This window comes from Barbus barbus, assembly GCF_936440315.1.
Source record: "Barbus barbus genome assembly, chromosome: 9".
Lineage (NCBI taxonomy): Eukaryota > Metazoa > Chordata > Actinopteri > Cypriniformes > Cyprinidae > Barbus > Barbus barbus.
The window spans coordinates 19,597,934-19,615,968 of NC_136737.1; the positions used below are offsets into that span (position 1 = coordinate 19,597,934).

The 18,035-nt window shown below is 37.1% G+C and overlaps 1 pseudogene across 1 annotated transcript in view; it reads left to right on the forward strand.

Annotated features, from left to right (window-relative positions):
* LOC306875264 (DNA annealing helicase and endonuclease ZRANB3-like) overlaps window positions 1–16,643 on the forward strand; it is a 90,102-nt pseudogene extending 73,459 nt beyond the window's left edge. Inside the window, exons 15-26 of the transcript in view lie at window positions 295–400; window positions 494–682; window positions 2,411–2,415; window positions 3,305–3,476; window positions 4,259–4,490; window positions 4,710–5,294; window positions 5,440–5,726; window positions 5,782–5,941; window positions 11,928–12,217; window positions 13,713–13,792; window positions 15,744–15,875; window positions 16,452–16,643. The product of the transcript in view is annotated as a DNA annealing helicase and endonuclease ZRANB3-like (transcript). The remainder of the gene's footprint in view (window positions 1–294; window positions 401–493; window positions 683–2,410; window positions 2,416–3,304; window positions 3,477–4,258; window positions 4,491–4,709; window positions 5,295–5,439; window positions 5,727–5,781; window positions 5,942–11,927; window positions 12,218–13,712; window positions 13,793–15,743; window positions 15,876–16,451) is intronic.
* The last annotated feature ends 1,392 nt before the right edge of the window (window positions 16,644–18,035 follow it).

Consider the following 18,035-nt stretch of genomic DNA (forward strand, 5'->3'; position numbering starts at 1 on the left):
CGATATTTCTATGAACACTTTTGAGTGATGACAGAAATGATTCAATTGAGCAAATTCACTGAAATTGTCAGTTTAAAGGAACTGATTCACAGAAATCAAATTTCAAAACAATATCGGCAGAGCGTAAAACTAGTCCACCAGCAGAGTCTTGAAGAAACGTCAAATAAAAACAGATCAAATAAAGCACAATACTCACAATGCTGGTTAATTTTATATTGTCAATAAAATATTAAATATATAGTAAATATTCAATATGGTCGCTCAGCACTGAGTTTGGTGTGTGTGTTTCTACAGGAGGGCCTCCCACTCCACAGTAACTTCATTCCCTTGGATATCAGACTGCAGAACTGGGAGGAACTGCCACCAGAATTCAATCACAGCGAGAACAGGAGACAGGTGTGTGTGTGTGTGTGTGACGGGATCTTGAAGTACTGTTTCATCAGATTTCTTGAAACGCATCTGTATGTGTGTGTGTGTGTGTGTGTGTGTCAAGTTGTGCGATTCGTGCGCGAGTGGAGCTCTCTGACTGTGATGAGGCAGAGGATGGTGAGGAAGAGTGGAAGAGTGTTTCACAGCCCCATCCTGCTGCTCGAGGAGCTCACCAATCCCAGCACCTGTACAGCAGCACCTCCAGGCAAGAAACACACACGTGTGGGCGGATCTGAATCTCATTGGCTCAGATGTGGGTGTCAATCAAATTAAGTGTGGTTTTGTTTGTTTGTTTGTTTGTTTTTCCCCCACACTCAAAATGTTCAACTTAATTGTTAAAGTCATGGGACCTTTGTTTTATTTGAATTATATATTTAATTTAGTTTAACATTTAATTAAATTTTATATATTATAATTTAGTTTATAGTTTAGCTTCACATTTTTGTATTTTTAATCTATTTCTGTAATAAATACACTACCGTTCAAAAGTTTGGGATTGGTATACATTTTTATATTTTTGAAAGAAGTTCACCAAGGTTGCACTTATTTGATATAAAAAACTGTGAAAATTGTGAAATATTAATGCAATTTAAATGAACTGTTTTATGTCTGAATATGTTTTAAACTTAAATTTATTCCTGTGATGCAAAGCTGAATTTTCAGTGTCACATGATCCTTCAGAAATCATTCTAAAATGCTGATAATAATATTTTTGTAGAAACCATTATACTTTTTTTCAGGATTCTTTGATAATTAGAAAGTTAAAAAGAACAGCCTTTATTTGAAATAAAAAATCTTATGTAAAATTGTCACTTTTCATTTAATGCATCCTTGCTGAAGATAAATATGAATTTCTTTCAAAATAAATTACACAGAGATAAATTATTGAAAAGTAGTGTATATTTATGTATTTTATAAATGTTATATTGTTTAAAAGTAATCTATTTTTAATTGTATTCATTTTATTTTAAAATATATACAATTTTATTTGATTTTTATTTTATATTTCTTGAAATTTATATATATGCTTATATTTTTGTATTTCAATCATTAAAAAAATAAACTATAAAATAAGTATTTTTTTCACCCTTATTCATGTGGGTTTTAATTAATTTATTTATTTTCTATTTCTGCAACATCTTAATTTATTTCTGCAAAAGTTTCACCTGAGGCTATGAATAATGTGAGATGATTGGTGAGGTAGTTTTTAATTTTATTTGCAAATTTTCCTACGCAATACAAGCATCAGCTTGCTGTTCTGTTACACAAACATCAGCTCTGTGTGTGCTCTTTCTGGTAGCAGATACTGTACTGCCCTCTTCATGCCACCACGATGTTCCTTTTCTGGCACTCATAGTTCCTCACAGTCTCTCTCTCTCTCTCTCTCTCTCTCTCTCTCAAATGAGCTTTATTGGCATGACTTGCACAGTATTGCCAAAGCATTGTCCATTACATGAATAAGGAACAAACAATTATATAATACATAGAACAAGAATAGATCTGTAAAATAATTAAGTAAATATGTACATGTATATTTCTTTCTTTCTTTTTTTTTTTCACAAACAAGAAAAATATTTAAGACATTGTTTTAAAAAAAAAAAAAAAAACCTTTGTACAACATGTAAGAAATGAAATCTTGCTTCAGTTTTGTCCACTGGCTGACAGTCTTAGTTTGTGGCAGGCTGATACATATCTTGCTGCTGCTGTTGTGATCATTTTGGAATTTTCTCCTAAAATGTGACTTAATTTTTCTGCATTTTGTAATGCCATAAAATTTGGTTTAATTTGTTGGAATTTGGGGAAATATGCAGCTCTAATGTTGTGATAGTAATCACAAGTAAGAAATGTTCCTCTGTTTCCAGCTCTTTCTGCGAGCACAGTGAACACAGTCTCTGTTCTCGTGGCTGCCATCTTTTTCTGTGCCGACCTACTCAGTCTGTATTTTGTTAGTATCTTTCTTAATTTGTGATCTTTTACACAGCTCAGGTATTCTGCTGGTTTGTAGTCTCTTTTCAGGTGTAAATACAGCGCTCTCTCTCTCTCTCTCTCTCTCTCTCTGACCAACCACAACACTTAATTATAATAACTGTTATTGTTGAAGTTATTGTTACACAGATTTAGATAATAATATTAATTGTTGTCATATTGCAAAAAGGTAGATAAGGCACATCAATAATAAATAGTTACAAAAGACCGCTTGTTTTTGTGATAACTTATGCAAAAATTATCTTTGTCATTTTATTTTTGCTTTTTTGAAACAACGGATAATGATAAAAATGTTAGTAATATGTGCCACTTGCTTATTTTTAACAATAGAAAGTGACAAATTAAGATTTTTATTTGTTGTTTTATTTCTGCTTATTGAAACTATTTATTAGACGACCTCCACCATCAAGAACATCTTAGCAACTGCATTGTAAAAAACACTTCTAACACCCTAGCAGCAATATAGCAACACCCACTTAGCCACTAATATTTCAAACGTTAAATCCCTCCGAAAACAATCGTCAAGAACCATCAATAACGTCATAGCAACACAGTAAAACACTCATAACACCCTAGCAACCACATTGCAACATCCGCTTATCAACTAGCATTTCAAACATTAAATCCTTCAGAAGACTGCCACAGAATGGCCCGTCTCCACCGTCATCACGATCACTTTCACCTGCACCTTGTAATTGATCACACGCACCTGCACCTCATCACCGTCATCAAGAACAACATAAAGGCACTCACCACAGTCACTGCGGTTGTCCGATCTCGTTTATCCAACGTGGACCATCCTGCTACAATCCTCTCATGTTGAGTATTGTCTCTGAAATCCTTACCTGTTTGTACTCACCTGCTGTTCTCCTCCTCGTTGTCTCCCTAGTCTCCAGATCGTCCAACGCTGTGGTTGTTTCTGCCAAAGATCTTATTATCTCCGGTCTCCGCTCCTGTGAAGAACAAAATCAAGATCAGTGTCACTTCTTCAGACCCACCGAACTCACAAGACAAAGACTCACCTCTCGTCACCTACTCCACTGTCATCTTTCACGATTCCTGTAAATAAACTCACTGTGTTTTCACCTACCTCTGCGTCTGAAGTTATACATATAACAGAAGATCGGACCTTAACAGAAGAGATGGAAGAGTTAGCAGTCTTTATTAATCTGCCAGAAGCCACCCAGGGACCCCGAGACATCGAAAGAGATGTTGCCACCCGCGACGATCTATAGGTGCCCATAAGCCCGGAAATGGGTTTCCAACAGCGCTGACCTGGGGGCGAAAATATTGGACCCATCTGTAACATCAGTCAGGTCAGCGCTGAAAAGTGTTCCCCGTCGTCCAAGCCCTTTACCTGAGATTATGTCCAGCTCTCCTTCGTCTCCGCTGGTTCCGTCCAGCTCAACGCCTGCCGAGCGCCCTAGAGAATTCATGCTTCCCGAACCCCGAGAGTCCAGTTCTCAAGCCACGGCCAGGAGTGCCGATCCCGAATCCCGAGAACCCAGTTCTCACGCCACGGCCAGGAGTGCCGATCCCGAATTCCGAGAATCCAGTTCTCACGCCATGGCCAGGAGTACCGATCCCGAACCCCGAGAGTCCAGTTCTCAAGCCACGGCCAGGAGTGCTGATCCCGAATCCAGTTCCCAGACCACGGCCAGGAGTGTCGATCCCGAACCTCGAGAATCCAGTTCTCAAGCCACGGCCAGGAGTGCCGATCCCGAATCCCGAGAACCCAGTTCCCAGACCACGGCCAGGAGTGCCGATCCTGAATTCCGAGAATCCAGTTCTCAAGCTACGGCCAGGAGTGCTGATCCCGAATCCCGAGAATCCAGTTCTCCAGCCACGGCCACGAGTAATGATCCCGATCCTCGGGGATCCGCGCTCTTGGAGCGCCACCAAATCGCCGCGCTTTTCGAGCGCCCCCATGCGTCCGCGCTGTCCAAGCGCCTCCATGCGTCCGCGCTGTCCAAGCACCCCCATGCGTCCGCGCTGTCCAAGCGCCCCCATGCGTCCGCGCTGTCCAAGCGCCTCCATGCGTCCGCGCTGCAGGAGCGTCCCACAGAGTCCACGCTGCAAGAGCGCCCTCCTGCGTCTCCGCTGATCCAGTCCAGCTCTCCTTCGTCTCCGCTGGTTCAGTCCAGCTCCGCGCCTCCCGTGCGCCCTCAAATGTCCGCGCTGCAAGAGCGCCCCCAAGAGTCCGCTCCTCCAGAGCGCCCCCAAGCGCCCGCTCCACTAGAGCGCCCCACAGAGCCCATTCCTCCTGTGTCCTCTCCTCCTGAATGCCACATAAGACCCACTTCCCCAGTATGGTCTCTTAAGGGAGACTTCCCCGGGATAGGTTTGGAGAGGGACCACATACCCACAGCCTGTGTAGCCAGACCTAAGATCAAGGCCACAGAGCTCCCTGATCCGTCAGGGTCATCCAAACTCCCTGATCCACCATGGTCACCCAAGCTCCCTGATCCGCCAGGGCCATCCAAGCCCCCTGATTCTCCATGGTCATCCAAGCTCTCTGATCCGCCAGGGCCATCCAAGGTCTCAGATTCTCCATGGTCATCCAAGCTCCCTGATCCGCCAGGGCCATCCGAGCTCCCTGATTCTCCATGGTCATCCAAGCTCTCTGATCCGCCAGGGCCATCCAAGCTCTCAGATTCACCACGGTCATCCAAGCTCCCTTATCCGCCATGGCCCTCCAAGCTCTCAGATTCACCACGGTCATCCAAGCTCCCTGGCCCACCATGGCCATCCGGGCTCCCTGATCCGCCAAGGCCATCCGGGACTCCAGTCCCGCCAAGACCTCCCGAATCTCCTGATCCGCCATGGCCATCCGGGTCTCCAGTCCCGCCAAGACCTCCCGAGTCTCTTAATCCGCCATGGTCTCCCAAGTCTCCAGTCCCGCCATGGTCTCCCGAATCTCCTGATCCGCCATGGCCATCCGGGTCTCCAGTCCTGCCAAGACCTCCTGAGTCTCTTGATCCGCCATGGTCTCTCGAGTCTCCAGTCCTGCCATGGCCTCCCAAGTATCCAGTCCCACCAGGACTTCCCGAACCTCCTGTCCCACCATGGCCTCCAGAACATCTTGTCCCGCCGTGGCGTCCCGAATCGCCAGTCTCGCCAAGGTATCCCGAACCTCCTGTCCCGCCATGGCGTCCTGAATCAGCAATTTCGCCAGGATCTCCCGAATCTCCTGTCCCACCATGGCCGCCCGAGTATCCAGACCCGCCATGGCCTCCAGAACCTCCTGTCCCGCCGTGGCGTCCCGAATCGCCAGTCTTGCCAAGGCCTCCCATGTCCCCGGATCTGCTATGGTCTCCCGAGTCCCCTGATTCTCACCTGCTGTTCTCCTGCTCGTTGTCTCCCTAGTCTCCAGATCGTCCAACGCTGTGGTTGTTTCTGCCAAAGATCTTATTGTCTCTGCTCCTGTGAAGAACAAAATCAAGATCAGTGTCACTTCTTCAGACCCACCGAACTCGCAAGACAAAGACTCACCTCTCGTCACCTCTCGTCATCTTTCACGATACCTGTAAATAAACTCACTGTGTTTTCACCTACCTCTGCGTCTGAAGTTATATATATATATATATATATATATATATATATATATATATATATAACAAAGACAACCATCAAAAACATTGCAACTGCATAGGGATGCAGTAAAAACACTCATAGCTCCCTTGCAACCACATATCAACACCTGCTTAACTAGTGGGTATTTCAAATGTTAAATCTTTCAGAAGATGGCCATCAAGAACAGCCATCAAAAACATCAGAGGAACTGCGTAGCAACACAGTAAAACACTCATAACACCCTAGCAACCACATAGCATCACCTGATTATCAACTAGTGAGCATTTCAAATGTTAAATCCTACAGAAGACGACCATCGAGCAAACATCAAAAGTGTCATAGCAACTACATAGCAATGCAGTAAAAACACTCATAGCACCCTGGCAAACACATATGAACACCTGCTAAACTAGTGAGTATTTCAAACGTTAAATCCTTCAGAAGACAACCATCAAGAACAACCATTAAAAACATCATAGCAACACAGTAAAACACTTATAACACCCTAGCAACCACATAGCATCACCTGGTTATCAAGTAGTGAGCATTTCAAATGATAATCCTACAGAAGACGACCATCAAGAACAACCGTTAAAAACATTGTAGCAACACAGTAAAACACTTATAACACCCTAGCAACCACATAGCATCACCTGGTTATCAACTAGTGAGCATTTCAAACATTAAATCCTTCAGAAGACGACCATCAAGAACAACCATTAAAAACATCATAGCAACACAGTAAAACACTTATAACACCCTAGCAACCACATATCATCACCTGGTTATCAACTAGTGAGCATTTCAAACGTTAAATCCTTCAGAAGACGACCATCAAGAACAACCATTAAAAACATCATAGCAACTGCATAGCAACACAGTAAAACACTCATAACACCATAGCAACCACTCATAACACCCTAGCAACCACATAGCATCACCTGGTTATCAAGTAGTGAGCATTTCAAATGATCATCCTACAGAAGACGGCCATCAAGAACAACCATTAAAAACATTGTAGCAACACAGTAAAACACTTATAACACCCTAGCAACCACATATCATCACCTGGTTATCAACTAGTGAGCATTTCAAACGTTAAATCCTTCAGAAGACGACCATCAAGAACAACCATTAAAAACATCATAGCAACTGCATAGCAACACAGTAAAACACTCATAACACCATAGCAACCACTCATAACACCCTAGCAACCACATAGCATCACCTGGTTATCAAGTAGTGAGCATTTCAAATGATCATCCTACAGAAGACGGCCATCAAGAACAACCGTTAAAAACATTGTAGCAGCACAGTAAAACACTTATAACACCCTAGCAACCACATATCATCACCTGGTTATCAACTAGTGAGCATTTCAAATGTTAAATCCTTCAGAAGACAACCATCAAGAACAACCATTAAAAACATCATAGCAACTGCATAGCAATGCAGTATTACTCTAGCAACCACTCATAACACCCTAGCAACCACATAGCAACGCCCACTTATCAACTAGTGAGTATTTCAATCACTATCTCCTTCAACAGATTGAGTTTGGTGAAGCGGCCACACGTTTGATCTCAGCGAGTTCTCGACAGCGAGAACGAGGGAATAACGCGGTGATAGCTGATGAAGTCATCAACACACTCGCGTGCATGGGCCCTGTCAGCCACGCTGTGGCTTTTTGATCATATGTGACAGCTGTTTCCTCTCGTACTTTGTGGCTGCGTGAGAAAGTCATCAGACTTTGTAGTTGCTCGATGAGATCTCAAACCGCGACGGCTGTTGCCCCAGGTGTAGCTAATCCACAAATGGAAATGAATATATATATGTTTTTCACTTGGCTTCGCTCCTGCGGTCAGGGTGGAGACTGTCGCTGACAGATACATATTTATGAATTTGCATCACTCCTGCCAAAAATATATATATTGCACAGCGAGTGACAATTTACTTTGAAAGTGCATTTCGGCATGTAATTATGTGTGTAGCAGTGAACGGTTAACCTTGTAAAGCTGCGATATGAGTGTGTGTGTGGAGTGTGTTCAAGAATGCTTAGTGCAGAGGATAAGGGCTTAATCCACACACACACAAGTGCTGCGGCGTCGCCATGGAAACCGCGGGAGGAAAAAATTTAGACTTACTGAGTGCAGTCTGGGGCTGGATATTTTTAGGCGATGGAGAGAAAAGAGGAAGAAACCGGGAAGAGAGAGAGAGAGAGAACTGATGGAGGACTAGAGAGAAAGTCGTTCCTGGTGAAGTTTAGACTAGTTAGTGTGGTCAAGAGTACTCTTGTACATGCATACGTGTTAACACTGCTCATTCAAATTGGTTAAAGAATAGAAAAGAATTTATGCAAGTTTTTTCCAAATATAAATAAGTTTATGCTTTTTTTGTTGTTGCATTTTTTATGCTTTTTGGAACAATACAATATGTATATTGCTAATACTAATAATAACTTAACTAATTAATATTTTATAATTATATATATATATAATTATATATATATATATATATATATATATACACATACATACACACACATAATTATTAATAACAATTACTATTACTTGGGCAATTTAAATATTTGCTAATTACATATTATTCTTATGTATCCAGTAATTGTATAACCAATTCTTATAAACTTAAAAAAATTGTTTTAAAAAGTTGTATAACAGGAATAATTGTTGTTGTTGTTATTATTATTGTTGTTATTAAAGCTATTTAGTTATTATTGTTAAACAATATTTATTATTATTATTAACATGTGTGCCATATTTATGCAGTTTCTTACAATATAATTTTGTTTTGTATTAAAATATTTTATATAAGGTTTGATAACTTATACAAAAATGTATACATATGCAAATGTTATAGGCCTACTCATAATAGTAATAGTAATAATATTGTGTCATATTTATGCTTTTTTGGAATATAGTCACAAATTGCATTGTTTCTGATAACTAATTATTTTATTATTTTTAAATAATGCATGATTATTATTTGTGGCTTTTTTTCCCCAATCTAAATAATTCTAAAAGTGCAAATCTATCGGTAAAACCATCTCAAATTTCTCACAAAAGGGACCAATTAGACACAATATTCATATTCAGAATTGTGTGTGTGTGTGTGTGTGTGTACAGTCCCCTCCATAAGTATTGGAACAGTTAAGACAAAATTGCTCTGTTGGCTGTTGTAATATGTCGGTTTTGGTTTTGTTCTGTTTCTTCCTTATTTGGTTCTTCCTGTTTTAGTTTCTGACCTAGTTCTGTTAATTAATTATCCCCATCACCTGTGTCTGATTAATCATCTTGTTTCCTCATTTGTTCCTCACCCTTTAAAAGTCCTCAGTTCTCCTTGTTTAGTTGTCGGATCTTAAGTTTACAAAGGTTTAGTGTGAGTTGATGCTAATAAATATATCTTTTGTTAGTCATCGTTGTGGGCGCCTATTTCTACAACCGCCGACCGTGACAGCTGTGGAGTCAAGACATTTGCAAATATGATTAAAAGATGAATATGAGACAAAACTACAGAATGTCACATTTTATTATTAGCCGTTTCAACACATACATGTTTTACCAAATAAAAAAAAACAGCACTGTTAGAGTTCATCCCACTCATTGATGTGAGCATATGTATTGGGACAGTTGAACATAAGGCAGATATAATAGATTAAAAGCTATTATTTAGTTGCAGATCCCTTGCACACAATCACAGCAGTGAGTCTGTGACCCATAGACATCACCAGACTCTTGGTCTCATCCTTTGAAATACTTCTCCCAGCCTTTAATGCAGCCAATTCCAATTGTTGCTTGTGGAGCTTCTGCCTTTACTCTCCTCTCCAGCTGGTGAAATTCATGTTCAATCAGATTTAAATCTGGAGATTGACTTGAGCAATCTAAGACTTTCCATTTCTTTGCCCTTATAAATTCCTTGACTGAACTGATGTTTTGGGTCATTGTCCTGATGCAATATGAAGCACTTCCCAATGAATCTGGTGACATTTTCTTGAATATTGGTAGGCAAGATGATTTTGTACCCTTCCAAATTCATTCTGATACTGTCATCATCAGTGTTGGGGGTAACGCATTACAAGTAACGCGAGTTACGTAATAATACTACTTTTTTCAAGTAACTAGTAAAGTAATGCATTACTTTTTAATTTACAAGAAAATATCTGAGTTACTTTTTAAAAAAAGTAACGCCAGTTACTTTTTTCCCATTTATTGACTGACAGTGCGCTGTGTGAGCATGCTGTTACTGTAGTTCTAGACTAAATGTGAATGTGCATTAATTCATCCCACTCGCAAAAAAACAGATTTAATATTCATCAAAATGAATTAAAACAGTGAAATGCAAACTCAGAATATGACGCAAACCTGCAATAATTAAATATATTAAGCAACACAAATTTATCTAATCCCATTTTATTAACCAATGTCTTTGCTGCTGACCTTTGATGATCCAGTTCAACCATACTAATAAGCAAAAATGACTTTAGATGAACTAACAATTGTGCTTCATTGTTTTTGTTTTTTATTGCTAAAGGGTGTTGAACCTTCTTCTCCTGCTTTCTACTTTACAGACGTGAATTTACTTTTCCTTCAGCCTGAGGTTTATTCACTACACTTTTTGGTGTGAAAGGGCTTTTACATTTGCTATAAATAAAACTTATTATATTAAAAACAATCAAGCCCTGCTCATATTTAAAAAGGAACGCATAAGTAACACAAAAGTAACGTAACTCATTACTTTCCATAAAAAGTAGCTAAATAAGATAATTAGTTACTTTTTAGGGAGTAACGTAATATTGTAATGCGTTACTTTTAAAAGTAACTATCCCCAACACTCGTCATCATACATTAAGTCATCAGTTAAGTTGAGAGGGCCTGTTCCAGAGGCCTGTCCCATGCCATGACACCACCTCCACCATGCTTTACAGATGAGGCTGTATGCTTGGGTTCATTTGCAGTTCCCTTTTTTTCTCCACATTTTTGCTTTTTCATCACTTAGATAAAGGTTCATCTTTGTCTCATCGGTCCATAAACACAGTTTCAAAACTCTTCTGGCTCACCTTTGTGCTTTTTTGCAAACTCTATCTTGCCTTTCTATTTTTGGTGCTGGTCAGAGGTTTGCATCTTGCTGTGTAGCATCTGTAATTCTGTGTCAAAGTCTCCTGAGGACAGTAGATTGTCAGAGCATCACCCCAGCTTTCTGGAAGTTGTTGATTTTACAGACACGTCTTTTAGGATTAATTTTCACAGCTTTTATGGTTTGTCTGTCATCAACTACTGTTGTTTTCTCAGCCGATCAGGTCGTTGTTGGTTGCTGGTGGTTTCCAAAGTCTTGATTTCTCCATGCCCTTTATTTTTGCTATAGCTCTAATTGACTTCCTCTTTTCTTTTAGCATCCAAATTGCTTGCTTTTCTCTCAAAGTCAGCTCCCTCATCTTCATCCTGGTTTGTGTGTGTCATCATCGAATGCAAGGTTCAGAATACAGAAGTAATGGATATAACTGATACGACACATTCCCTGCTTTTAATATCTGAAGAACTAATGCAACAGGACACAGCTGATCACTTAGAAAGACCTGTGAGGCAACTGCTCCAATACTTATGCTCACATCAGATAGAGGGATGAAACTCTTAAAGTGCTGAACTTCTTGAACTGTGTTGAATCACCCAATAATAAAATATTACATTCTGTAGTTTTGTCTCATATTCATCTTTTAATCATATTTGTAAATGTCTTGACTCCACAGCCAACAGAGCAATTTTGTCTCTACTGTTCCAATACTTTTGGAGGGCACTGTGTGTGTGTGTATATATATATATATATATATATATAGCAGCAGGTGTTTTTTCTACAGACCAGCACTATTTATATATTTCTTCAGAAAATGTGCAAATCTACTTGCTAATGTGTGTTTGTGTCTGCAGAGAAGCTGAGAGCTCGGTGTGTGTTCAGACAAACACTACAGCCGGTTACCTGCAAGCCGTGGACTTGGCCGGGACCCCCCTGTGCCTGTCCTGCCAGAAGCCCAGCGGGGAGCACCGCGGCTGGGCAGGAGGCTTCTGCAGCCCTGCCTGTATGGAGGACTTCCAGCTGCGCTCCAATCAGGGCTACATGCGTGCCCGGGTGCTGGAGACGGAACAGGGTGTGTGTCAGCACTGCGGACTCAATGCCCACCAGCTGTACGTGCAGGTCCGCACAACTCCCTCTCAAACAGGTTGGGCTCATTTCTAGGAATCTCATCTGCATATTTGGCCATATTTGCATCTTTCTTTCTTTCTTCTTTCTTTCTTTCTTTCTTTCTTATCTATCTAATGCTGAAATATTACATGCTAAAGTTGCTCAAACTCTTCAATGTGCATATCCTAATCTTTTTCTTAAAACTGAAATGCAATGCACAATACAGTTTCAGTATTTTTTACCTTAATTAAAGCAGTCACAGCTCTCTCCCAGCTATTAGATATCAAGACTATGATAAATAAGACACTGCACTCTACATTTTTTTTACTATCCCCTTTTGTAGATTTTATCATTTAAAAAAATAGCAGACCGCCATTGTTATTTATTACTTTTAGTAGTTTTAAGTTGAAATGCCTTCTTAAAAATGAAATGCTTGCATAAATATGCCACAAAAATAATATTATTAACAATATTTGTGGCATATTGTTATTATTTGTCAATGTTAAAAATAGGAGCCACTATTATTATTGTTGCTGTTGTTAACAAGAAATAATCCGTAATAAAAATAATATGCTACAAATAATATTTTACTAATTAAAAAAAAACTAAATAAGATGCCACAAAATTCTAAATCATCATCATCATTATTTTTAATAATAATAATAAAAGCATTTCAGCTGAAATGAAATTACTTTACTTTTACTTTAAAAATGTAATGCTTACCTAAATATGCCTCAAAATCTTAATTAAAAATAATAATTATGGTTGTTGTTGTTATTATTAAAAAGTATTATTATTATCATTTTTAATAACATAATAATAAAAGAAGCATTTGAGTTGAAATGTCTTAATGTAATGCTTGCCTAAATATGCCTAAAAAATATTAATAATAATATTATTATTAATGGCATATTTTTACTATTTATTCTTATTGTTAACACCAAAAAGTAATAAATATGCCACAAATATTATAAGCATTTTTTTAAACCAACATAATATGCCACAAAAATAATAATATTATCATTCAAATATCATCAAATATTTTAATAATGATAATAAAATATTTGTAGGAAATGTTTATTACTTAATTATTCATTATTATTAATAATAATAATAAGTATTAATTATCATTAGCAGCAGCATCATCCACTCTTCATAGATCTTTTTTCTTTCTTTAGAATCTTCTTTAAAAAGTCAACTCTGAGTTTTATCCGTGTCCACAAAAGCATTACCCTCCTCATAGCTCCTGCTCAAAAACTTCCTCTGGTAGATTCTGTGTGACGTGTACGCAGCACCAGGACTAATTTCGTCTGGGAAGTTGGCCAGAGTTTGGGGAAAAGCGCGCATTAGTCGCTTCCAAAAGCACATTAGCTGGAATTATACCCAAACAATCGCGAGTAACTCGGCAGACGCTGCATTTTATTGAAAAAATATTGCTTACAGAGAGAGATAAATAAAGATGGCCTGTTTAGCTTGCAGAAGCAATAAGAGCTTAGCGGCCTTGGGCATTTGCTCTCTGACTCTCTCTATAGAGTTATCATCAGTGCCGTTCACACTCACACACACAGCCGTCCTTTCCTCCCCAGAGCATCCAGCGTTAACACAACGCCTAGTCTGTCAGATTGCCATTGATTTTTCCCACAGTGCATTGCTACGAGGTGCCGGTTTCATTTTTGTTCGGCTTTTCTGATAGTGCCCCGAGCAGCAGCGGCCTGATCAATAATGCGCTTTAAGCTCCAAGTGCCCTCGACGCACAAACAAGCCCGCTGTCGTACACGCAAAGCATTGTTACAGAGAAACATTCGTGCGCGTTCGCCATTTCCTAGCATTAGCATGTGTTCTGGCGCGTACGCGTTGATTTATCGACGCCCGAGGTCCAGTAAAGAAGCTTCCCGATCTCGTAGCGCGAGGTTATCGTCCGTGTCGCGACCCTCGAGATTCAGGATAATTATCGGCCGGCTCTGTTGAGGGGGGAAGGAGTGGATTGATTGGGTTTTCTCCAGAGAAATACCAGCGCTTGGGGTTGGGCCTCGCGTTCCCAGCGTTGATCGTCCACTCCTGATTTCCTCTCCAGCTTTAATCCTGTTGAACACCTGGAGTCCTTCGCCACGGCGGTCTGCTGGAATAAAGGGAATTACGCTTCCTAGAGTTTCCCGACGGGCTATTCATGTGGCGGTTCAATAAAACAACAGGAATAAAAAGGATCTACACACAGCAACAACACTGTTAAGATGCTCTCCAGACTGTCTCTGGGTGGTGGAGACTTTCAAGTGCTGTATTCTTTAAAAGATAGACTCATACTTGGATTAATATCAGTATTCGTCGATTATCAGTAGTTTAGATTCTTTTTGAATGTTGCATTCAACAGGAAACAACAGTGTCAATTTAACTTTAACTGTTAGCCCAAAACCAATTATTAAAAAAACTATTATAAACTATTATTATTATTAGTTTTTTTTTTTATAATTAAGTTTTTATATAATTATTTAAGTTGTGGTGGTTCCTATTAATAATTAAAATTATATTTTAGTCTTTTTTTAGAATAATACTTATAATTTTAATACGTATTATTTTTGTTAATAGAATAAAGAACTGTTAACAATTATAAAACATTTTGAGTAATTATTATTAATGATTACAACACTATTATATACATTTTTATTTTTTATTGGCAATGTTTTTATTAAAGTGTTTTATTAAGTATTATTTTAATAAAATAATGTTAATAATAGAAGACAGAATTATATGTTATTGAATTATTGTTGCTGTTAATAAACATTATTATTATTATTATTTCACTTATTATTATCAATGATTACAACTATTTTAAGGTCATTTTTAACGTTATTAATAATAACAGTATTTTTATTATTGTTAATGGTTTCAACAATATTTGTGGAATTTTTGATACAAATACACATTTTTGATATCAGTATTTTTATGAAATATTAATAACAGCATATATACTAAATTGTTGTTAATAATTATAATGATATACTTGCTGCTGTTAATAAAAATTAACAATATTTTAATAAATTGTTATAATAACAATAGTGTTGTTTAGTTATTGTTATACAAATTAAGTTTTTGTTCTAAAAAGCAGCATATCAATAAATAAAATGGGTTCTGCATATTAAGTATTATTTTAATAAGAGAAGAATGTTAATAGAAGACAAATTGTTATTGTTGCTGTTAATAATGATTTATTATTATTAATGATTACAACAATTTTAAGTTAATTTTTTATTCATAAATTATTAGTAATAACAGTATTTGTATTATTATTAATGTTTCAACAATATTTGTAATAAATTGATGTAAATACAAATTTCTAATATCAGTATTTTTGTGAAAAATTATTATTTTTGTATTAATAACAGTGTTTTTGTTTAGTAATTGTTATACAATTTTAGCTTTATTCTAAAAAGCAGCAAATCAATAAATAATATGGGTTCTGTATATCGGTTACTGGGCATTTAGGCATAAAAATAATCCGTATTGTATCGGTCATGAGAGAAATGTTTGAAGATTTGTCTGACATTGTCTGTGTTTGCATGTTGCAGCTGAATGAAATGATTGAAAGTCCTGTTGGAGGACATTTCTGGCAGGTGGACCACATTAACCCCGTGTACAGAGGAGGAGGACAGTGTTCCCTCGAGAACCTTCAAACCCTTTGTACCGTCTGCCATCGAACAGTACAGTATTTCATCCACACACACACAAATGCATTTTTGGAATTTATTTTATATTTATGTAATTTATTTTAAAATAAAAACATTTTAATCTATAAAAAATATTTATCTATTTATTTATATAAATATTTTAAACATTTTTAAAACAATAACAATAATAATAATATTTACTGTATAGTTTTATATTTATTAGTTTGGAACATTTTAAATACATTATAAATATTTTATAAATATTGTTTTATTTATATAAATATAATACAATAATAATAATAATAATAAAGTATATTGTTTTATTTTATTGTTTTTAATGATTAAAACATTAAATGATTGTTTTTATTGTTTTAATTAAAATACTACTGTTATTGTTATTAACTGATTTAATTAATTATTCAATTTATTAATATTTTTTCTTTTATTTATTATTATTATTATTTAATTTTGTTTAATATACAGTGTTTAAAATAAAGTCAGAATTTAATTACCATTATTTAATTTTTGCATTTATATTCAGCATTTAATTTTAATATGCAACACATTTGTAGTATTTCGTGGTGAATCTGTGGCGGGTTTGTTTTGCAGAGGACCGCACAGCAAGCCAAAGACAGAAGTCAGATGAAACGAGACCAAGCCGCCTCCAAACTGGCCTCTGACATCACACGATTCTTTGTCAAGAAATGAGCCGTTCCGTCTGCAACTATTAAAAACACATATTCAGAGCTGTTGCCTTGGAAATGACCCGCCTGCGTTTTCCATGTCAGAGGCGTTATTTACCAACATCTGCAGTGTTTGAGGATTATAATTTAGCCGATTGGGTAGCTGTTTTTAATCACTGCTCTCAGCAAGAGACAAAATAACTTTTATATTCGCTGTGTTCAACCATAAATTAAATAAAGTCACTAAATAAACATGATAAATTCACATTCAGTCGTCATGTTCTGCATTTAAACGCAAAGAGTCAGTTTTACTAACTCTTTGGATGGTGAACTATGTGTTGCAGGTTTAACGCGAGTGCCGCAAGACGTGTTGGCGTGAGATGTTTCCAGTGTCTGCTGGGTTTTTTGGGTCAGTGCAGAGATAGGAGGCTGTGTGGAGCAGCAGTCAGGGAGGACAGGATGTTCACTTTCACCAGTGTCTATAGAGCGTGATAAAGCTTATCTCTCCTACACGAGAGACACTGAGAGGCAGATTGGCATGAGATGCAGGGTAGGTTATTCTTATACTACTGAATACATGTACAAGACACGGGGATGTTCGTTGCATGCACATTTGAGACAGCTTCACATTTGAATTGATTCATGGTGTTATTTTATACTATCTTGATAGTATTTCGAATGTGATCCAATTCAACTGGAGAGAAACATTACCCAACTAAATGAGTCAAATAAAAGCTCTCTCTTTTTTATGTTTATGTACTTTTAATAATAACAATAGTAATCATAAAAATAATAATGAATATTTAATTTAATATTTTATGTATATATATATATATATATATATATAGTTTTTTAATTACAGTGTGTGTGTGTGTGTGTATAGTTATACAGTTTTTAATTTGTGTGTGTGTGTGTGTGTGTGTGTATATGATTTTTTTAACAGATTTGGGTGGGGATTACTATATAAATTTTTACTATAATGTAATAATTCAAATAAAGTTACATAATTTTCTATATTATATTAAGTACATTATAAAATATATATTAAATGTAAATATATATATATAGTTGAGGATTATGCATATTAAGATTTATTGAAATATATATAAATATATTTTTATATATTTAAATGCATTTTTATGCTACCAATAATTTATAACTATATAGTCAGAATTTATAGCTTTCATTTTACATATTACGATTTATAACAACATATTCTGATTTATAAATATAAAGCTACAGACACATATAGTGAAAATACAGCTATATATTAAATGTACAAGTTCAAGTTCAAGTTGTGCTTTATTGTCATTCCGCTACATGTGGGGACATGCAGTGGAACGAAATGTCGTGCATCGCAGGACCACGGTGCTACATAAATACAGACATACAACAATGAAGTAAAAAACACTATAAACCTATACACTACTAACCTACTGACAGATTTAACTATAAGTATACTATATATAAGTATTTACCCTATACAAACTAAAAGAATAAAAGATAAAAA